Source organism: Apteryx mantelli, chromosome Z, assembly GCF_036417845.1.
Source record: "Apteryx mantelli isolate bAptMan1 chromosome Z, bAptMan1.hap1, whole genome shotgun sequence".
In the NCBI taxonomy this organism is placed as follows: Eukaryota; Metazoa; Chordata; class Aves; order Apterygiformes; family Apterygidae; genus Apteryx; species Apteryx mantelli.
In genome coordinates, this window is record NC_090020.1 from 12,965,434 (window position 1) to 12,988,763 (window position 23,330).

Below are 23,330 nucleotides of genomic sequence, written 5' to 3' on the forward strand. Positions count from 1 at the left end.
AGTTCTGCAGAGGTGTTCTTCTAAAGAACTTGGAAAACTAAAGATGGACAGTGAATAGAAGCAACTAACAGCAGCATCTCTGCAGGCTTACTAGCAGAGGTATGTGTGATCAGAAAGATTCCTTCCCCTCTCCTATCCCTTAAAAAAGGCACAACAAATTTCCACCTTCTTTACTGCCAGTTTCTCAACAGACTTATAGCCAAGTGGAGTAGTGTTTCCTGGTTGTATTATTCTTTATTGCAAATTCAGAATGTCTTTTTCATGATTTTTTAAGGATGAAGCTACTCGGCTAGATTGGTTTACTTGCCTGAAGCAAGAGAGGTTCAGGGGATGCCCATCAGTAGATGTACTGGAGGCAGGAGGCACATCGCACTGGTTATACAAACTCCAGGTGGTTCCCCCTGCGTTTTGCTTGTGTCAAAAGTGCAGGACAGAGTCAGGAGCCAGGAGCTCTTTGGCTCTCCTCACCCTCTCCAGCAATGACAGTCTGAAACACTGATTTCTCCAGCTCCAAAATGAAAGAGCTTTGTGGCTTCCAGGGAAAGAGAAGAAAATTAAGGTGCTGAAGATGGGCCTGATGAGAGCTGGTGAGAGAAGCACATGCAAGAACAGAATGGGACATGGACGTTTTTAGTGGGAGACTGGAATAAAACCTGAGAGCGGAGGTGTGGAGTGGGCAAGAAAACCCAGGAAGCTACTAGCAGGACGGAGAGCAGGGATGTAGAGACAGAAGGTGACAGAGGACTAGAACTGAAAATGCAGGAATTCTGCAACATAGCAATCCCCACTGCCTGGACACTGCATACAATGAACATATGCATCTGAAAAACAGCCTTAGGACCAAATCCCTGGCATTAGTAATTAGAGTCGCCCTGCTTGCAGGGCAGCCCAGCTCTTCAGCTGCCACAGGAGCTCACCCGCCTGGAGGATGGGGCCCTCAGCACGTAGCCCTCAGGGTGTAGCAAACCAGCTCCTTTTCCAGGCCGTCAGGGCAAGATCCTCGGCTGCTGAATTCTGACACAGCTCCTTCCTCCCACTGAGGAGCTGACCCACTTTTAGTTGCTGGTATTTAGATGTTTAATGAAGATTAGCTAGTGCCTAGGGAGAGATTATTTAGAATTTCTAATTACCATTTAAATTATGAATGTGGGAGGTGGATGAAGCTTGTACTCCCAAACACAGAGCACCTAAAAAGGCTGTTGTTTTTTTTTTTTTCCTGACACATAATGTCATATTCTCCATCTAATTCTCAGTCCTTGTTTACCTTAGATAGACTAAAATTAAAGTGGAAGAAAATCCAGTTCAAGGGCAGATTTACTGAGACCTTTGCTAGAGCCATCTAGGCTAGAAATAAAGCCTATGATAGAAGCTACCGAATTGCTTTACCCAGCCACCTGAGCTGACAGTAATCAGGTGGGAGACAAATAAATGGGTGAGCAGGTATTTCACACTAGAATGCTCTGGAAAAGAAATCACAAACATGTACCCTGCCCCCTGCCAGAAACAAAAAACAAACAAAAAAAACAACCCTGAGATTCTGCCACAGTCTCAGATATAATAATAAAACGTCGCTTGGTCTAAATTACTTTTCTGAGAGCCCTTAGACAGCTATATTACACTTTTAAATACCAAGTCCTGGAGAAATACCAACCCTTGGCAAAAAACACCTGCTAGGTATTTGCAATGTCAGATGGAGCAGGGTAGTCTGGCCACCAATCTCCAGACTGCAGGGCTTTCCACATCCCCCATCTTTGCCCCAGGGGCCTCCAGGTAAAAAAAGGGTGGCTCAAAGGTTTGGGGACCTGCCTGGGGCCAGCACACTGCAGCTCCACCACAGACCTCCTCTGTAACCTGTGGCTTGCCATCTTTGTGCCTCCCTTTCCCTGCTGACGGGGATGTTGCAAAGCTGAGTACACCAAAGATTAGTAGGCTCTGAGATCCTGCAGGAGTAGCGACAGACATAAACTAGGAGCAGGTAAGGCTGTGCGTTAAGCTGTGGTAAGACAAGGCCTCCTGGCAACGGCAAAGGTCATTGAATTAGGCTTGGGCTGCAAAGCTTGGACATGCTTCTGAAAAGGGAATTTGGGGGGATCAAAAATGAGAGCCAGAGTCCTGACACTGGCTGTTGGTGGCACAGAGTGAGACTGTGCCGTAGCAGAGATCTGCAGCTGAAATGTTGCCTGTAAAGCTTCCTTGTACGTGAAGCTGTTTGTGGTTCTCCTTTGCATGTGACAAAAGTGCCATAAGCCCTGCCATTTTTTGGCATAGAGGACAGCTCTGTTTTGCCATACGAAGTCCTGTTTTTCTTTCTGTTGATACCTGTCCATGTGGTATGGAAGACTGTGTGGAAAAGGGGCACTTCTCCTCACCCACGAGGTCTTCCTCCTTGTCACGGCCAGGTACAGAGCTCGTCCTCAGTCTGCTGTTCACACTACCAGAAGGACAGAGCAAGATCTCCCATTTATCCCAAGAGGGGAAAATCTGTGGTCAAAATCAGTGTGCACCATTGCACAGTGAGGCTCAAGCCCAGACATTCGGATCACTGCTGCTGTTTGCTCTGTGAGGTAAGCTCTCCAGGACTACCTCCGTCAGGAGGAGAAATGAGTAGGGATTTGGGGCTCTCAGGACGCGCAGGTTAGCCCTGCGTGCTCCCACACTGCTGCCTTCAGCAGGAGCAGGCTGCTTTCCTGTGTGGTGCCATTGCCTGCTGTGAATAGCTGCTGTCAGCTGTAGTTCTCTATAAACCAGAAACCGCAGCTGATCACAGCTCCTGGTCATTGCAGCCTGGTGTCCGCTTTGGGCCTAGCCACTGCTCCTCACTGAAGCCTGTTACAGATGATTTCCATAGTGTGCTCTGTGCTCCTGCTCTCCCGTTCCCCGGAGCTCTTGGAGCAAACACCACAGCATTTCTTTGCTCCAGGTTTCCAAGCCTGTCTCACAAACAAATCCTATCTTCCCTGCTGCTCCTGAGGGCTCTCTCATAAGTACAGCCTTGCAATACCCCAACCCCCAGGCCAGGAGTTCCACTGCAAGAGCCTGCTTTCTGCAAGAGGAAAAATTCACTGGTGTGAATCTAATGCTGCATCCCTTCTAAACATCTCAGAATAGCACAATCCCTAATGACAGCAGCAAAACTTGACTTCACTTTGGAGTTTCTTGTTTCTCCTGTTACCTGGAGTGGGAATGTTGCTAAAGCAAGTAAATCGACTTCAAGGCATTTGCAGCATGAGTTTGCTGCATATGTTTTACAAAGCCTGGTAGGAGGACTGTGGAGGACTGCCGTGCCAGAAGAACAAATCTGAGTTTCATGCTCTCTGTGGTGAAGCAAAAACTTGAAAGATTTTTCAAAATATCTTTTGCTCAAAAAAAGATAAACAAACCCAGCACAGGAGAGTACAGGTTTGGGTTTCCCAGAAGATGCACAGCTTGAAAAACTACTAAGCTTCAGACAGAAATAATAAAGAGGCAAAAACTGCATGGAGGATGGAAAAGAGCTATACACGAACCTGAAGTTTATGTTCATGGCATTGTGTTCATGAGCCAAGGTCCTCAACCCTTCCATAATCATTAGGTGGGTTTATTTTAGGAACAGTGCATAACAAGACAAGTAAAAAGAACCCATCAAGTTTTCAAGCCCTGTGGGCTAGGCAGCTGTTGTTCAAAGCAAGTGAACCACAAAGTGTGGTGAAAGACTACAAGCTTTCCCCACGGTCCAGAGGGCCTCAGCCATGCTACTGTGAAGGCAGTAAGCACAGGATATGGAAATGGCAATAAGAAGTAAAATGAGATGCGAAGGTGGCCAGAATTCAGAGAACCTCCTCAGAAGTGGGCTGCAAGAAAGCCCAGAGGGGATCCCCCATGGTTACCTGTGCCCTGCTAATTGGACTGATGGCAGCAATGTATTTCTTTCAGGGTGAGTATTTGTACTTACCATTACCAGTTACAGCTATCCTGGAAGAGCACAACTGCTGCAGGCAATTAAAAGGAATTAGGTCATCTTGGTCTTGAATTAAGCATTTTCATAGAGGTGACTGGGAAAATTGCGTGAACGCAGGGGCAGACAGATGAGCCCCTGAAGTCCGGGCATCACGGATTTGCAGCAGAAGGACCTTCAGGAGAGACACTCCCTTAAGGTCTTATTTTTGCGGGAGGGGCAAAGCTGTCCTTGTTGCCTGTCCTGGAAGGAAAGCTGTCAGGAGGACTGGTGAGAAATGCTGCACTTTTGCAAGTCAGGTCACACACCACCTTGCTGTGGTAGCAGTAACACAGCGGACGAGCGCTACTGAACATGTATATTGAACTGTATATGCAGATTTCTATATGGTCTTTTCAGATTATCTGACAGAAACGCTATTATAAATGTCAAGTGCTTCACGCTGAAGCAGGCTGTTCTTTAGAAAAAAAAGATTACCTGCTCCTGAGCCACAGTTAACTTTCTCTATTAAAATAAACCCAGAAAACTACTTCTTGTCTTCACCCTTCCAGATGAGCCCTTCCGAATTGCACAGCCTGAAGGCTCAGCTCAATACAAAGCATAAGCAGCATTATGAGTTTAACAGTAATAGCTTCATCTGCTTTCCTTCCTTTGCAGTCACAATAATACTGAAATCCAAGGGGAATTAAAAGTGTTCTTACTGCAGAGCTCATCAGCCACCCCTTGTAATTTGGCTGTGAAATAAATAGCCATTGACAAGAAAGGGCAATTAGCTAGTGAGACTGGTGCTTCATCATAACCACATTTTAAAAAGGCTGCTGATATAGTAAATTTGACACCAAAATAGCATCGCAGGAAATCCATATTCCCTAAAAACTCACTGTATGTTCAATAAAGCAATGTTTCAAAGAAGCCAGCAAGTAATTTTCCTCAGGGACTGTCATCAGGAGGAACTGTTGTGCAGAACGCTGTGCTCAGACCGTGCCGATGAGGACTCTTTTTCACTTTTGTACCTTTCCTCCCAGCACAGCCAGGACCTCCTGCAACAGCCAGGTGCCCTCACGAGCACTAGCTGCAAGGGCTTTAGGCTGCCCACTGCTCCTCACCACCCCGTGGCTCTCAGCAGGGGGCTGGCACTGCATGGGGACATCCTCCTGGCTGCCCGCCTCATGCATGGTGGGGACGGGCCCTGATGACGGTCATGGCTTCCCACAGATTGCCTTCACACCAAAAAGCTGCACGGCAGCTTGGCAGGAGAGACAGGACCACCGAGTTCCTCCCTGGCCAGGATGAGAGGTGAACTGGTGCTTCCAGAAATGCCTTCCTGGCCCAGACGTGGCTGGGAGCAAACCTTGGGTGGTCTGAGTGCTCAACGTGGTGCTGAGGCACTAGCGCCCACATGGCAGCTCTCACCCACCTCGTTACAACCCCCTACCCTGGCTGCAGGAATGAAGGCGGCCTTGCTGGGTGGGGACCTGCACAGCTCTCCAAGGAGCTCACAACCCCCAGGTAGCCTTGGGGAGGTGTCAAGGGCATCTGATCTCATGCCCGGGCAATGCACAGGTGCTTCTGCAGCACATACGGGTGCACAGTGCTGCCTGGCTTGGTGGCTGCCAGCAGTGGGGCTTCTGCTGCTGCCGCGACCATGGACTGGTCCCAGAATTAATGCATCTCCCTGCAGGGAAATGTGCAAGATATTTTTTTTCTCCTCTAGGTTTTTTGAAAAACAGAGTGCTCCCTTTTGTAACCATTCAAGGCCAATAAGAAAAACACCAAAGGGCAGGCTGTCTCCTGTGAGCCCACGGCGTGAAATCCTTCACCACCAAAATCATGCTGGTGCAGTGAAGTCCCCACTCTTCCCGCACACCTCCTGGACCAGCTCCTGCACGTGTTCGGGAAAGCCCTGTTGCTGAGAGGAGCTGCTGTGCCCCAGCTGGGCCGAGGGGCGTCAGACCTCCTGTTGCTGTTATCTCGGTGCCCTCTCCATCGTAGCGTGCTCTGGCCTGGTAAGCGCAGGCTCATTGCAGAACCAGCTGGATGCCAGGATTGCCGTGAAGTTTACTGCTGTCTTAGCAAAAGAAGAGCTGCCAACTCAGTGACCTCCTGACTGCTGTTAACAGACCCCCCCCATCTCTGTCCTAGTCTGAAGGGATCTGACTTTTGTCAATATTTGTTCCCCTGCAGCCCGTGGTCCAGACACCTGGTGTGATTTCCATGCCAGCCTATGAGCACCGCGAGGAGCCTGAGCAGATAAGAAGTCTGCCTATTGACTGGCTTAGCCCCAAATCAGGAGATGGCGCACAGGGGTCCCTGCGCTGGCATTGCGGGTACCTGACCTCTCCCCGTGCCTGCCCTCTAACTAGCTTATCACAGCGCAGCCCCAGGTATTGCACCAGAGGTTATTGCGCTCCAAGAGGCAGCAGTAAATTAGCCTTCAGGGCAAAGGTTATCTGTTCCCTTTATGTATCAGTTACAGTAAATACAGGACGGGGTCAGAAAAGCCGTTTCACGCTCCCCGGCTCCTTGTGCTTAAGGAGAGTTATGGGTCATCAGGTCCAGCCGTGTTGTGGTTTCTCCTGCTGGCAGCCTTGTTTTGCTGTGCTGTCGCACTTTCCCGCAAGATGTGGGAAATTAAGGTGTCAGAGCCATCCGTTGCTGCTCTCCTATGGGGGCACACAGAATGTATGCAACAACCTCCACAGAGGTGCAGAAGTGTAATTTTCAGACCTTTTTAAATTCTCCTCGTCACTGAAGCTCACATCCCCAGAACCACCTTTTCTCACCTGCAGTCCTATCCTTTTTTTTTCTTTTTAAACAGGCACGCGATCTTCATGCCACAGGTAAAACTCAACCTGTACTTTTGATGTCCATATTCTCAGCCACACTTTCCTTCTCTCTGGCTGCCTTTTACCCCGCTTCTCCTCTGCACGCTAGCCCGAGCATTGCCCCGGATGTGTCTCCCAATCACGGCTCTGGCTCTTCACTGTCTGCTGTGCTTTTTCCACTCCAAGTCCTTTGCCCTAGCCTTGAAGACACATGTGGATCCCACCTCTCTGCACCTAACTGTGTCCTCTCCAACACCCAGCGCAGCCCCCAGGGTCACACCACGCTATGGCCGCTCGCCACATCTCCTTCTGCTCCTGCTCTCCAGAGCAATGCTCTTCTCTTCCCCCTCTTCCCCTATCTCTGTCCTTTGCTATATGGATGTCAAATTTGTCCATCCTGGAGTTTAAAAGTCCCTTGGGGAAAGAAAATGAAAGCTGTCTCCACTCTGCGACTCTGCCTTGCCCCAATGACTTAAGTGAAGGTAGGCAGATGGACGACAGCTTCGAATTGGTGCCCTGCCTTTTACAAGAGCAGTTGATGACCATGCAGTTCTGGTGCAATATTAAGCTGTAATCTCCTTGCTTCGTAGCTAAAGGCCGGTGACAGAGAAGACAGCTATGTTGCTACTTCCCTGCATTGTCTTGAGAACACGTGGCTCTCACTGCAGTACAAAATATTACCAGTGGACTTTCAAAAGCACTTGGCTCTGTCCCCTTAATTGTGCTGCAAGTGGAGTGGAGAATAGAAATGCACTTTTAAGCACTTCTAAAAATCTCACCATAAAACGATTTGAACAAGAACCCCAAGGTCTCATGCATGCATGGTGCTTTTCAACTTCAGTTTTCAAGTAGCATTTAAATGAAAGTGCTAGATGCAGGGTCCATGGCTGGCACAGCAGTATACACATGGTAGTATAAGCACAGATACAGGCAGCAATCTGTTTACATTTCATTCAGCAACAGAGCCCAGACTGAGATCTAAACAACCCCAAAAGTTTGTTTCTAGTGTGTGTTCTGCCTTGGGTGCAGTTATAACTTGAATACAATAATTTATTTAAAGTATTCCCTTTGAGAAGGCAGTAGAAAGTTGTGTACTCCACACTGGTTCCAGTTCAGCTTATGCAGAGAGATTTACATCAATTTCTGCAGGATTTCACTGCACCTTTAGATTGAAATGCAAGTGCACCCACATGTGACTTGTGTCCTCAGCAGCTGGTATTTTGTAATTAAACCTTCTTTTAGTTAATGACATTAGCAGAGCATAGTGTCACTTGCAGAGTACCCAGAGCTCGCGTGTTCATTGTTACCGACGTGTCCTCTGGAAGACCACAGTCAAGGTGGCAGGACCCCAGGTGCATGGACCCACAGATGCAGGGCCAGAGTGGTACCTGCAGGAGCAGGGATGGGGCAGGTACCTGCAGGAGCCTGGAGCAGGGGTGGGCAGCAGGAACCCCCTGCAAGAGCAGAGAAGGAAGGCAGCCAAAAGCTGATACTCAGGTCTGGGGGTGCTCATGGGGATGAGGCAAAAAACCCTGTGATAATGCAAGTTGTTGCAAAGCCATCAAAAGTGCTCACAGGTTTGCATCCCCCATCCCTCTCTATCTTATCGTCGCTCTTCAAACCTCTTGTGAAGTTCTCTAAACGTCCCCAGCAACTCTGGTAAACTAAGTTGTCCTGAGCAAAATTGCAGCTGCTTTACAGGGAGTCAAGGAGGTTGGGTAAACGCCACCATTACAAATGCCTCTGTCAGTGATCAATGAGCTATGCTTTTAGCCAGCTGGCCAGGGAAAGGCAGGCTCTTCAAGCCGGGCATGTCCAAATCGCGTTAGCAGCAAGCAGCTGTTTCCCTGGACAAAGGAGCGCGCAACGCACACACATTTTCTCAAGGACCACAACAGCTTCCTTTCTGCTGCAGGTCTCTGGCAACTGCTGTATCCTGCTAGAGGAGCACTTGTCCAATAAGAGCTTTTTCAGGTCAGGATAAAGCAGTGGAGCTTCACTGATCTGCACAGAGGCCTGATTTAAAATCAACAAAAGGACCAGGTCCTGACAGCAGCGATGGCTGCAGAAGCCTGGTATGTGCACTGGCATCCCTCGAGCATGCCTTTTCCAGCCTCCTTAACCCCGTCCCCTAAAGGAGAAAATAGTGGGTGCCTGGTGTGTCAGTCCCACTCCTTTCCCCACAGCAGCTGCTCGGGCAGAGAGTGGCTGCAAGTCCTGAGAGAACAAGTCATGGGGCAGAGGGTGGCTGCAGCAGCATCCCCTTGGGCTTTCAGGCCCTCCACAGCCTCCAGCTGAAGGGCTAGGGTTGCCTTCCAGGACACGGCTGATAGCTCAAACCATGCCCGGGCTGTGGTCTCCATCTGTGCAAGAGCATCCTCCTGCGCAAAGCCTTCAGACGGCACAGTTCAGTGAAACCAGCTCTTCTGGCTGGGTTAAAAATGTCAGGCAGGTCATACCCCGTGTTTTGGAGCTACAACATTCCTGTTAAACAGCAATCACAAACAGGTGACCCATCGCTGCCCTCCCAGGAGGCAGACTCACAAAGACACAGTGCCATCAGCTGGGCATTTGCAAGGACCTGCACCTTACTCCAGCACAGTGGACTTTCCCAGCGGGAGGCTATGGGTTCAGAGAAGCAAAGATTTATGTTTGAAAAGCTCTTGGCAGCAGACAGCCATACCTAGGGTGCACATAGAAAGGGCGAGCGTTGAGTCTCAGTAGGTGACGAGAGCAAGCCAGTGTGCAGCACAAAAACAGGATTAGGAAGTCCTGAGCCCATTAAGAGGACAGTGGCTAATCCTCGCTATGAAATGGCTTTGGAAAGCCTGGCACTCCTCCTGAGTGGACAGCTCAACCCTCCGCTGCGTGCACCGCCATCCACCAGCACCTATGTGCCAACTGAGGACAGCCAAGGTAACAGCAGTGCCCTTTGGCACCAGCAGCAATTTGCCACTGGAGACTGAAGCTGTGGTTTGCTCTCAAAGGCTTTTCTAAAGAAGCGAGACATCCAGATGGCAAGTCTGAAAGGCAGTATGCCTTCACTTGTAATGGTCAAAGGAGTGCACCCAACCGTATCGCCCAGTAAAGCACAGTCAGCCTTAAAAGCTTAATTAATCATGCCCCCTATCTTCCAAACTGCAACTTGCAGGCCGACCTCTCCACCAGAGTATGCCAGCACATCTTTCCCTGGAGGTTAAAGCTCATATTTGATCATCTCTTCTTACCTCCTGCTCCCTCACCGTCTATTGAAAAAGACAGTCGCAGACCCTTTTTCCCAGGCAAGCTTGCTTTTCCACCATGTAAGAAAGCTGCTCCCTTTCTCTGCTCTTTGTCCTTCAGGTCTCCGTCCCTCTCCAGTTTATCTCCTCACATTGCCTTTCTTCTTTCTGCTCCTCGCTGCAGCGCTTTTCAAAACATTGCCTTAAAATGTGAAGTGACTTCTGGACTGCGTGACTCTGGGCCAAGCCTTCGTATGTGCTAGCTAAGAAAATTCACTTATTCACTGCTTTCAGACATGGGCCAAAGCTGATTGCAATGGGCACTTTGGTGTAAGAGAACCAACATCAGAGACTGACAAACTGATCTGATTTGAAGAACTTGGCCTTCATCTTCTTGATAGGTGACTCCTGAGCAATATCCTTAACTTTGTTTTCATGTAATAGGTTAATCGTTTCTTTTCAGCAGCTCTCATGAACTCACTTGGCTCTACTATATTTGAGTGGTGTATATAGGTATATTCCACCTATATAGGTAGACCCTGTATCTTAAAGATTTCCTCTATACTAAAAAAAAAAGAAAAGTTGAAGGCCAAACTGAACTGGGTCACTTTGAAACTCACCATGCTTGATAGAAAGGCTGAACAGAAGGAGAAAATTCACAGCGAGACAGGAATTAAGTGGTCTCTGCCTCTACCGCAGGAGCCAGCACATTTTGAAGCAATGAGTCGTCAGAAGCAAAGGCAATCCCCAGCTACTTAAAATGAAATCCAGGCTCCAGTCCAGCTCCTTCTAGCGTCTTTTTAGGCAGCATGGAGCTGCTCAGTCAGTGTGGCTGCCACCATACACGTTCTTCTCAAAATGGTCCCTTCTGATGTTACAGAGAAAGTCACTCTTTGTCCAGAAAGAGCCACTTTAGGGGACAGCGATGGAGCGAGCTTGGTGCTGCACTGAGGTATCACAGCTTCTTCTCATGGGGCGATGGCTTGCTGTGGGACTTTGTTAACAAAACACAAGGTTTTCCTGGGCTGAGGTGCTCTGTTTTGTTGCTCCCACAGCTCATGTATTTTTCTTTTTAGGGGATGCTGGGAGTGAACTGCATCACTGGCCATCACATTGCTGAGGTGAGAGCTCTCTGGCAGTATTGCTGCCTGTGTGCATCTGTGTAATTTGCACGTCCGCATTCACGTCCAAGCTTTGCTGAAGTGGGACCTTGGTGCTGACCTTCAGTCTCCAGACCCTTGTTTCCACTGAGGTGGCAGTGGATGGCCAGTAATGCTCTTCGCACTGCCCCCCCTCCTTTACTTCCTGGAGTAAAGGAGGGATATTTTCTTTCAGCCCTAGCTACCATGAACTCTGACAGTTTTTTGGTACTGAAATGGTGTTTTCTGCAGCCATTTCTGCATGACTGGTCTCCATGCAGTTTCCTCTGAAGTCACTTACATTTTTATTATAGCGCTATGACCTGGACAAGACCTTGACCCAGGACCTAGCTGTGAAAACTTCTGTGACACTTTCGACACCATGGCATGAGCTGGGAACTGGGGGTTGTAGGACCCCCAAGGGCAGATGATCTGACAGTCAGGAGTTGGCTTAAAATACAGGGATGTGATAGGGTGGCAGCCATGGGAGGGTCATGCGTGGCAGCAATATGGAATGTATGAAATGTGATTATGAGAAACCTAAGTGGGAAAGAAAAGAGATGCAAAGTTTCAAACTGAAAGGTTACTTCAGAGAGGAACAAAAGCTGGTTAACAGATTAGCTGTGGTATGATTCTTTCCTGTCTGCAGAGGTCTTTCAAAACAGGTTTTGGGGAATGTGCAGATAATAACCTTTGTAAGATTAGGCGCAATATAACCTTTGTAAGAATACATGCTGTTTAAGTGGTATAAAGTAACTGAATACTGCTAGTATTCAGTTTTCTAAGCCTGTACAATGTCAATACTGATGAGGCACAGAGACCATACTGTGCATTAATGGTCTTCTCAAGACAGCAGTGGCCAGCTTTGCTCAGAGAACTCATGTTTCCACACAGGTGGTAAGTAAAAGCTCCAAATCCAGATGCTGTGGTGGATCAAGGAGATGCTCAGGGCCACATTTCTTCTTTTTCTCTTTTCCCTCTGCAGAAACATCCAGGAATTGAACTCCAGGCTGCACGTGGCAATGCAGAGGGAACCGGCACAGACATGGGCTGCTCAGTGCAGGATGTGTCCTTAACGGGTTCAGGCTCCAAGCTCTTCCATGAGAGTGAACAGGTCAAGTGACAGCTGGAATGAAAAAGATCTTATCCTGCTGCAAGGTTATTGATTTACTGGGTGCCAAGTGGCCGTGGTGGTTTTTATTAGGGTACACCAGCATTTCTGCCAGCAGTCACATCAAGCTCTTTTTCTCCCTCGTAATTCAGTGCCCTCAAAGACAGACTCACCACTGACTTGCAGTGCTTTAAATGAGGAAAACAGTGTAAAAAACATTCGAAACATCATTTGACACATTCTTTACACAAGCATGAGGCCATCACTAAGTGGGGAGCAAGCCAAGTCTCGGTTCTTCTTTGTTTTCAGTTTTAGTTTCCAAACCAATGAATGCTTTAGTGTGCACAAAAACAGCAGTGCAGTAGATTTTAATGTACGTTCCAGGGGAGGAAAATTAGTTGATCTGGTCTCAGAACACATTTTACTCCCCTTCCTTTTTAACAGAAAGACTATTAAGAAAATTAATCAAAAACCACAGCCCTATTGTACTAAGATACACATCTAACAAACAGTTCTTAACCAAAAGCACTGTTTGTGTGTACATTTTAATTCTATTCCTACAGAGCCTGGTGAAACAATAAAGCAGTTTTGACCGCCACAGCCCTTTGTGCATAAAACCTTTTTGTGCTTCATCCAGTTCAGTGACTAGCTGATTCAAAGCTGAAAAAGAACAGCAGGAAAGCCTGTTTTTTCTCTGTCCACATATGAATCAAAATGCAAGGAGAGAGGTGGACCTCTACTACTTTTGAAGTACTGGAGGGCATTTTAATCAAAAACACTCAGTTCGGCTCATTAACTGCAGCTAGCATTTGCTTTTGTTTCGAATAATAAAAGTTCAGAAGTTGTCAGTGGGGAGACAGAAATGTCACCAGTCTTATTTTCTGGCCGATCATGATAAAAACACCGCAGCAATTATGTTTAGTATAATCACTGGACTAGCTCTTAAGGCTTTGTGGTTCACCAGAGCGTAAGTGATAAATTTAGTGCTGGAGGAGCACCCTGACACGACCGCTTGGCCCCTCTGCAGCGACCACCAAGGAGACCCCTGGGGAGGCCCACGACAACCCTCCCGTCCAGCCCCGCTGTACTAGTAGTTTTTTCTGCATCTATAACAGTCACCACCGAGTCTGGTGCTGCTCAGGCCTGGCAAAAAAGCAATTACGTGCTGTTACGAAGACCACCCCTGGACGGCTTCCCTCAGCCAGAGTCGTAGTTTCACCTTTCTTCCATCTGGAAACGCAACAACCTGCTGCCTCCTCCTCGCACCATGCATAGATGTACCTGGTGCTGCAAATGAACTGAGATGCTGCAGTCCAGCTATCGCTCGAAAGGAACAACAACAATGACAACAACAAAAAAGCGCAATCTTACACTTGGAACTGAAAGAGAAGGACCTTCATATTGTAATTCTCATGAGTTTCAGGGTGTTAAGAGTGCCATGCAGGTGGTCTGGCTATTCAGGCTAAACCTTGCTCTACGTTTCAGACATTAAACTGAAGGAAATGAGCAGTAGGTTCAATGCCAGAGGAAAGCTGCTCTGGGGCAAAGTCCTTCCTTTGTTTTCTAATCTCTCTTGTAAAGCTGCATAATTACAAATATGATAAATGGATGTTACTAATTTACCACCTCCCGCGGAGGCAGATTAGATCCAACCTCTGTCTGGATTATTCTCTGATTACCCAAACTGCTCTGTTCCTGTTTTATGGAGTTGAAACATTTCTTGTTCCAACACCTTTTCACCATTGTTTGTTTCCTTTGATTCTTCTTCCCTTGACATCTCTTTTTGGCCTAAATTAGGCTAAGAGCCTTAGTTTACGAGATAGTCTATATTCCCTCTAGCAGAGTTTCTACTCATACTTTAGATAAGGAACCACATGTTTGTAAGACAACTAACTTAATATGTTTTTGTCCATGGCTGGGGCTCCAAAGGGCTGCTGAAGATCCACACTTGTTCCTGCTGCTGTGGGCTTTGCATAGGTCATATGCCTCTTTTCAACCTTATAACAGGGCTGATAGAGTAATACTGGCCTGACCATGCTTTTAAGGATTCTCCCCTTTGCAGAGGAGTAACTTAGCAAATTAGAAAAAATACTAGTTTCTTGAAACTGGAATGATATTTAAATGTTTAACCCATTCTGTTTCTTTGTCTTCTCTTGTAATGTAAGTCATCCCGCAATTTTCTGAAAGAATGCCACTTTAAGCAAACATTAATTGACAAATTTTCTTTAATATGCACCTTTTTAAGACTTACTGTATCATTTCATTCAACTTGAAATTTACCAGGACAAGTTCTAGGGATCTCTGTGGAGTTTTTTGGAGCAAGCCTGCTGGTGAGAAAGCTAATAGAGATGCAGAGTTTTTTTGTACCCATTGCCCTAGTCTATACAATACAGTCTAAAATGCCATTACTGGTTCTGTTAGAGTAAGTTCTAATAACTCAAAAGGCTTCTCATCAGTCCTTCATCTTTTTTAAATCTCCCATTATGGAAAAAGAACATGAACAACACTGCAAATTTGTCACAAAATTTTTCTTGGTACTTGTTTACTCGGTTAATTTATGCTCACTATGTTGATAAAGGAACACAAAAAATCATGGAACTATTTCCCAAAGCTGAGCTGTCCTCTGCATTAGCTCTGTTTTGAACTGAAAAGGCATATCTGTGGTTGAATCTTTCCCCATAATCCAGACCTCAAATTAGGGAGTAGATCCAAAGCTTCAGAAATCAACGTAACCGCCCGCCCCACCAAGCTGTAGCCTTCAGAGGTTTTTCAGACTCAAACATACTGCTTGCTGTGGCTGGCATCACCAGCACTCCTAGGTGTCTGACCACAGGCACTACTTCTGACCCAGCTGTCTACTTCTCTCCCAAGCCAACTGCAAGCCAAGTCACTGAAAAGTCTTGTGAGTTTTAGTATTTCATTTCTCTACTCTTTGGAGAAAACGGTATTGATACCTCTTACCTGTATTTCATGGAGGTCCATGAAGTGCATACCGTACCACATACTATAAGGTCATGGTATGTCTGCAGTCCCCTCAGAAATCTGTGTTTAGAAATGTAGGCACTGAGTTTATTTCAAGATCCACAAATATACCGTGGGTCTTCTTAGAAAAGATCTAGCATGTTTTTCCCCTTAAGAAGATATGATGGGTATGTGCAGCTTTAAAAAAGTCCTGTTCTAAGAGGATGTCGTCGTTTAGATGATGATCCAACTTTGAAACAGCTTACTGCTGGCTCGATACGAAACAGGAAAGATGTCTATGGAAGCAAAGATGGTCAGGTGGGTTATAGGGTATATAGCAGTCCTCCTTGTGATTCAGTCCTACCACTCTCCTGGATGCCATCACCAGCTGTGTCCCCCAGCAGTTGCAGACTGCTGACTGCAGTGGAGGTTGGCTGCCCTGTGCCTCCAAATAGCCCAAAATAATTTCAGAGGATTTCAGAAGCCAAGGTTTATTTGCTTTCTTTTATTCAGGGCTAGCAAAATTAGGGGGTGTGCAAGGCACAGCCTGCCACTCTGCAGTGGGTAGCAAGCAGGTAGCAAGCAGGTACATCCTGGTACCAGCAACAATTTCTCAATTTCTCTCTCTCTCTTTTTTTTTTTTTTTTTTGCTTTCAGACATAAGAAAGCAGAATGCAGTTTGGGAAGTGCAGATGAAGATGGAAAGGAGGGCTGGGCTCCCACACTGCAGGCTGCTTCCACCCCAGCGATTTTCTTAGCGGGGCAGCGCATTTGCGGCATGCAGCGGGACGTCTGCTCGCTGCAGCGGAGCCGCTGGGGAGCTCTGACCGAGAGCGTCGTTCAGCCTGCTGCTATCATAATTGAGAAATTAAGAGAGGGGACTCACAGAGGGAGATCCCCTGCGTCTCATCAGCCTGCAGCATGGCGTGATCAGATGGTCCTCAGCGACAGATGTGCTTTTCCTTTCTTTTCTTTTAAACAAAGGTTCCATTTGTGAGAATTACAAAGATGAGCAGGAGGCAATAAGTGGATGAGGAATGAATGGTGCAATCCATCTAACCCAGAGATTAAAAAAAAAAATCACATTTACAAAGTGAAAGATGTTTCTTTGAATTTCTATATAGACTTTTCGGGTGCATGGACTGCTAACAGGGAGGAGATTCTGTAAAACAGTGGGACAAATGTTAACACAGAAGTGTGTGCAAAATTATTACTTTGGGAGAGAAAAATGACTAATGATGTGTATAATGACCAGCTCATCATCACAAGAACAATTTTTGCACATGCAGTCATGGTAATTACGAGCATAGGTTGTGGGTGTTGCTCGGAACAAAAAAATGAGAAAATATCAGATCAAATGCCTGGAACACGCGATAAAGGTTCAAAGTGCAGCTCAGCCCAGCCCATGGCAGGTAATGCCCACAAGACTTCCAGATGGATCTGAGAAAATTGGAGTTTTACAACCTGGGCAAGTCATGCCACCTTCCTATTTCAGTTATTTCCTCTTAGCTTTTTTCTGCCATGTATTTAGCATGGGCTGGCCCCTGAGCCTCAGGGTATGTTGTCATCTCATGTAAACCATGCTCAGAGCAGAGGTTTAGCCCCACGGCAGAATCACAGAATCCCAGAAGGGCTGAGGTTGGAAGGCACCTCTGGAGATCTAGTCCAGCCTCCTGCTGCAGCAGGGTCACCTAGAGCCCGTTTCCAGGGCTTGTGTCCAGATGGCTTTGGAATATCTCCAAGCAAGGAGACTGCACAACCTCTGTGCGTAACCTGTTCCACTTCTCTGTTACCCTCAGAGGAAAGAAGGGTTTCTTCTCATGTTCCCATGGAACTTCTCGTGTATCCGTCGGTGCCCCTTGCCTCTTGTTGTATCGCTGGGCACCACGGACAAGAGTCTGGCTCCAGCCTCTCCACACCTTCCCTTCACATACATCCCTGCACTGATCAGATTCCCCCCTCAGCCTTCTCTTCTCCAGGCTGAACGGTCCCAGCTCTCTCAGCCTTTCCTCATAGGAGAGATGCTGCAATCCCTTCATGCCCTTAGCAGCCCTCCGCTGGACTCGCTCCAGTAGCTCCATGTCTCTCTTGCATTGGGGAGCCCGGAACTGGACACAGAACTGCAGGTGTGGCCTCGCCAGGGCTGAGTAGAGGGCGAGGATTCCTTCCCTCCACCTGCCGGCAAAGCTCTTCCTAAGGCAAGCGGGGATACCAGTGGCCGCCTTGGCCACAAGGGCACATTGGTGGCTCACGGCCAACAAGTTGTGCTCCAGGACCCCCAGGTGCCTCTCTGCAGAGCTGCTTGCCAGCAGCCCAGCCCCCAGCCTGCACTTGTGCATGGGGTTATTCCTCCCCAGGTGAAGGACTTGGCACTTCCCTGGGCTGAACTCCATGAGGTTCCTCTCTGCCCAGCTCTCCAGCGTGTCGAGGTTCCTCTGAAGGGCAGCACAGCCCTCTGGTGTAGCCGCCACTCCTCCCAGTTTCATAGCCTCAGCAAACTTGCTGAAGGTGCACTCTGTCCCTCCATCCAGATCATTGCTGAAGAAGTGGAACAACACTGGACCCACTATTGATCCCCGGGGGACACCGCTAGCTCCAGGCCTCCAAGCAGACTTTACGCCGCTGGGCACAACCCGCTGAGCTCTGCCTTTCAGCCACTTCTCAGTCCACCTCACCGGCTGCTCGTCTGTGCCGCACTTCCTCAGCTTGCCTGTGAGGACACTATGGGAGAGAGTGTGAACAGCCTTGCGGAAGTCAAGGGAGACAACATGCAGTGCTCTGCCCTCACCTAGCCAGCTAGTCATGCCGTCCTAGAAGACTCTCAGCTTCGTTAAGCATGCTTTCCCCTTGGTGAAGCCATGCTAACTGCTCCTGAGCACCTTCTTCTCCTTCACATGCTTCGAGGTGGCAGCCAGGATGAGCTGTTGCATCATTTTTCCAGGGCTCGAGGTGAGGCTGAGTGGCCTGGAGTTGCCTGGCTCCTCCTTCTTGCCCTTTTGGAAGACTGGAGTGACACTGGCCTTCCTCCAGTCCTCAGGCACCTCCCCTCTTCTCCACGTCCTTGCCGAGATGATGGAGAGTGGCCTAGCAATGACGCCCGGCAGCTCCCTCAGCACTCGTGGGTGCATCCCTTCAGGGCCAGTGGATTTGCAGGTCTCAGGTCTGCCTGAAAGATCTCTAACCCAATACTCCTCGACCAAGGGAAAATCTTCCCTTCTCCAGACTTTCTCTCTTGTCTCCAGGGTCTGGGATTCCTAGGGGCTCGCCTGACAGTAAAGATTGAAGCAAAGGCGGCATTCAGGAACTCGGCCTTCTCTGTATCATTCGTCACCAGGGCACCCACCCCATTCAGCAGCAGGCCCACATTCTCCCTAGTCTTCCTTTTGCTACTGAGGTATTTGAAGAAGCCCTTCTTGTCCTTGACATCTCTAGCCAGACTGAATTCCAAATGGGCCTTAGCCTTCCTCCTCGCATCCCTGCATCCTCTGACAGCATTCCTATATTCCTCCCAAGTGGCCTGTTCCCCTTCCCACATGCTGTAGACTTCCTTCTTCTGCTTGAGTTTTGCCAGGAGCTCCTTGCTCGTCCACGCAGGTCTCCTGCCCACTTTGCTTGACTTCCTACTCATAGGGATGCATCGCTCTTGAGCTAGGAGGAAGTGATGCTTGAATATTAACCAGCTCTCTTGGAGCCCACTTCCCTCTAGGGCCCTAAGCCATGGGATTCCTCCAAGCAGGTCCCTGAAGAGGCCAAAGGTTGCTCTCCTGAAGTCCAGGGCTGCAGTCCTACTTAGTGCCCTGCTGCCTCCTCACAGGATCCTGAACTACGCCATCTCATGGCCACTGCAGCCAAGGCTGCCCCTGACCTTCACATCTCCAACCAGACCTTCTCTGTTTGTTGTCTGAGAAGGCCTCGTCGACTTCCTCTTCCTGATCAGGCAGCCTGTAGTAAACACCCACAACAGTGTCACCCCCGCTAGCCTGCCCTTGAATCCTTACCCATAAGCTCTCGACTCGCTCTTCAGCCACCCCTAGGCACAGCTCCATACATCCCAGTTGCTCTCTCACAGAAAGAGCAACTCCATCACCTCACCTTCCTGGCCTGTCTTTCCTAAAAAGCACATAGCCATCCATGACAGCCATTCAGTCACGTGAGCTAGCCCACCATGTCTCTGCAATTGCAATGAGCTTATGGCCCTGCGGCCAGACACAGACCTCTAATTCTTCCTCTTTATTCCCCATGCTGCATGCATTGGTGTACAGGCATTTCAGAGAGGTGATCGAGCATGCAGGTTTCCCAGGAGGGGTACAAGAGGATCCTCCACAGTCATGTCCCGTGTGCACTTCCCCGGCTGCATGCGCCCGCTGCAGGCATCCCAGCTTGAGCCGCCTTTTGCCGGCTACCCTGTCTCTATAACTCTCCCCTTCCCCCATTTGTCCTAGTTGAAAGCCCTCCTTAGGGGGCTGGCCAAGCTGTTGGCAAAGACCCACGGGCCCCGCTTAGTGAGGTGGATCCCATCTCTCCCCAGATGCAGCCACACTCTTTGCACTGCTGCCCAGGGAGAGGACAAGAGGCAACGGGCACACGCGGAAAGCCACGAAGCTCCACGTGAAGCGAAGAGAAAAGCTTTTCACTCGCACGCTGACTGATGCGAGAGGGGGCGGAGTGTGCAACCGTGGGGCCATTCCGATTCCTTCTCGGAACAGTCCTTGGCAACGGGCTCCAGGGCAGCCTGCTTAAGCAGGGCGGTTGCGCTCAGTGATCTCCAAAGGCCCCTTGGGAACTCAACCTTTCTGGGCCCCGGGGATCTCCAAAGGGCAGCGGCTGGGGCCCGCAGCAAACGGCCCCCTTGGCCCTACTCTGCCCGGCTCGGGCCTGGCATGGTGCTGTGGCGACCTCCAGCTCTCCCCCCGGGCTGCGCCAGGCCGGGAGCGGGGACTCCCGCCTATGGCCAGCCCCGGCCTCTCCTGCGCCCACAGGTCCTGCCGGCAGCCCTCCTGGGCGACGCCCAGGCAGCACGGGCGCTCAGCACCCGCCTCACCCGCGTCCCCCAGCAACCCCCCGCCCTGCGACCTCACAAGGCCTGCGGCTGCTCATCCCGCTCCCGCGCACACCCCGGCCAGTCGGCATCTTCTGGCCAGCCGCCCGCGCAGGATGGCGCACGCCAGGAGGCCAGGCACGCTGGTGGCCAGCGCAGCCAGGACTTTCCCCGCCGCGCCGCAAGGCCACGGCAGGCACGTGCCGCGGCCACCCCCCGGGCCCCCGCCCCCGGCCCGTCCGCGCTGCTACCAAGGGCTCGAGCGGGGCCTCCAGCAGAAGAGGAAGGCGGCTCCCGAGCACTTGTAGGTGCTGCTGCGGCTTGTGCCGCTCTGGCAGGCGCCGGCCGGGCGGGGAGGTTCTGAGGGCCTCCGGCAGCGGGCGAAAACCGTGGGGCAGAGCCCCGCACAGGCACCGCCGCCTTGGCCTCCCCCGGCACGGCATGGGCCATGCGGCCACGCTCTCTTCTCTTGCAGCCCCGACACCTTTGTGCGGGTCTTCAACCGGGAGCCTGCTCCCAGCACCTTCCCCGGGCCACCAAACCACCAGCCACAGCCACCCGTGAGGAAGCTGGAGGTGCTCAACACCCCCCACCCTCGCCACATCCGGTGCCTCGAGGGCAGCGTCCGTGGTGGCTTTCTGCAGCCCATCTTCCTGGTGGAGACCGAGGACACCAAGTCCCAGCAGGTAGGCACTGCCAGGGCCCCTTGCCTGGCCCCGGCAGGCAGCGCCCCGGGGCTGCAGGGCAGCAAGAGCAGGGCAAGCAGAAGGCTGGGGCACCCCCACAGCCCCCTGGCCTGCACAGGGGCCTGCGCTTGCCACGACCAAGAGTCGGCGTGGGGCAAGCGACAGGCACCTGGGCCTCAGCACAGCAGCCTCAGCACAGCAGCCGCTCGCCCCTCATCTGCTCTTCCCTTTGCCCTGGCAGGCTCGTTGGTGGCAGTGGCAGTGGCAGGGAGGCAGCCAGCCCGGAGAGCACGTCAGGAGGCCGGCCCGTAAGTCACGCTCGCTGCCCACAGCCCGCCGCGCAGAGGGACCGCCGTGCTGGGCAAGCAGTGCTACGGGGGCGCCAGCCCCTTTCTCCCGGGCGCCGGCGCCAGGGCTGCACCCGCCTGCGCTGCTGCCTTGGGCGCCTGGCCAGCACCCCCAGAGCTCCGTGCTCCCGCGCCTGACGGCTCCCTCGGCCACCTCGCGCCTGGCCAAGGCTCGCCCCAGCCTGCCCCGCCTCTCTCTCTTGCCCCCTCCCGCTGGGGCCTCCCTGCACACAGCCGCCACGCCGGGCGCTCCGCTGCAGGCTTGCAGGCCTTCGCCCAGCCCAGCCCTGGCCCCACGCAGCGCTCACTGCCCGGCTCCAGGCACCCTCCGGCACACAGCGCCAGCACAGGCCAACCGCTGCCCTCTGGGGCGACGGCAGCCCCTCCTTGGCCTGACCAGCGCCTCCCACGCTTGCTGGCAGACGAAAGTCAGCTCTGGGCAGGCGGCACAAGCCTGCCAGCTGCTTGCCTCGCTTGGCTTTCTCCCCGCTCAGCGCTTTCGCCTTGCCTTCTTTCCCCCCAGGCCTCCAGGAATCGTGCTCCGAGGCTGTCCGCTTTCCCCCGCTCTGCCAGCAGAGGATCTCCGTCAGCGAGCGGCCCTGGGCAGAGCAGTGGAGAGCGGGCAAGAAAGGCTGCCCGTAAGGAGAAGAGAGCCCCCAGGGTGCTCGACAGCCCCCAAGGCCCTCCTGACTTCCCGCTGCCCCAGGCTCATTGCTCTGCAGGCGCAGTCTCTGCTGCCAGAGGCAGGGCAGGCCCTGCTCGCTCTCGCTCCCTTGCTGCTCCCCACCGCTCTCTGCACGACTGCGAAGCACCTGGGCCACACCACGTCCAAGGAGAGGCTCAGAGACGGGCCTCCGTGCAGCCGCGAGAAGCAGCGGCTCGTGCCTCTCGTCAACACCTGCAAGGAGCAGTGGAGAGACAGTGGAGGCAGGCTTTCCTCGGCGGCACCCGCTTGCGGGAGGAGAGCAATGGCTGGAAGCGGCCAAAGGGCAGCTGCCGTGCTTAAACTGAGGGTGACCTTAGTTCCCAAGGAGCGTGGCGCAGCCAGGGAGCAGCTCCCTGAGAAGAGCCGTTGGCATCTCCGTCCAAAGCTGGAGAGTCCCAAGCTGAGGGGACAGGGCCCGCAGAGACCTGCTGCTTTGGGCTCTGCGCTCAGCAGGTGGGGGCACAAGGTGACCTCCCACGTCCCTTGCTGCGTGCCTTTTTCTGCTGCTGCACTGAAGACTCGGAGAGCTGCACGCCATGGGGGAAGAAGCAGGAGTGCACTTTGTGTGCCTTGAGGCAGAGGAGAAGAGCATAATAAACGCAGCGAACAAGTCCACTCGGGAGCTCTGGTTTCTTGCTTGCAGAGTGGATGGGCTGCAGTGGCTGTGTGTGCCTCGGTCGGTGTGCTCTTTCTTGTAGCCCCCAGCTCCCAGGTTGCGCCCAGGCAAACCACTCACCTGCGGCCATGCTGGCTGAAGCAGAAGGTCAGGGGCAAAGCTGCAAGACGTAAACAGCAAGGGTTGCCCAGCCATGCCGGAGGGTGAGCTGGGTAGGAGCTGGTGGCAATGAAGAGCAGGAAATGGCCTTGATCTGGCACTCCACCGCAAATGCTTCTGAAGCAATGGGACATCCTCCTGTGCCAGCTCCGGGATTGCCAAACCTGGGCTCTGCATGCTGTGGGGAGGTGTCGTAGTGCAACTGTCCTTCCCAGCATGATGAGGTAGCCTCCCTCTGAGCACAGCGAGCAGAGGCAGAGAACAGGCGCAGCAGTTTGTGCAGCAGTTTGCACAGAATGGCGCAAGAAGGCACCTTCGTTTCCAGTCCCAGCAGTGCACGCTTTCTCCGGTATGGTCATGACACCCAGCAGAGCACGTTCCCCTGTGGCTGTTGGAGTCGCTGCATCAGCTGTGTCAGAGGCGTCCACCCAGACAGACCCTCTGACAGCTGATGCAGCTCTCCAGGTCTCAGGCCGCAGGGAGTGCTTGGGGCCTCTCTGGGAGGCCTGGGCTGGCAGTGAGCTCTCCTGCAGAAGGTGTGTTGTTGTTGATGAGTTGTGTCGTCAGGTGAGGCAGTTACGGGAGGA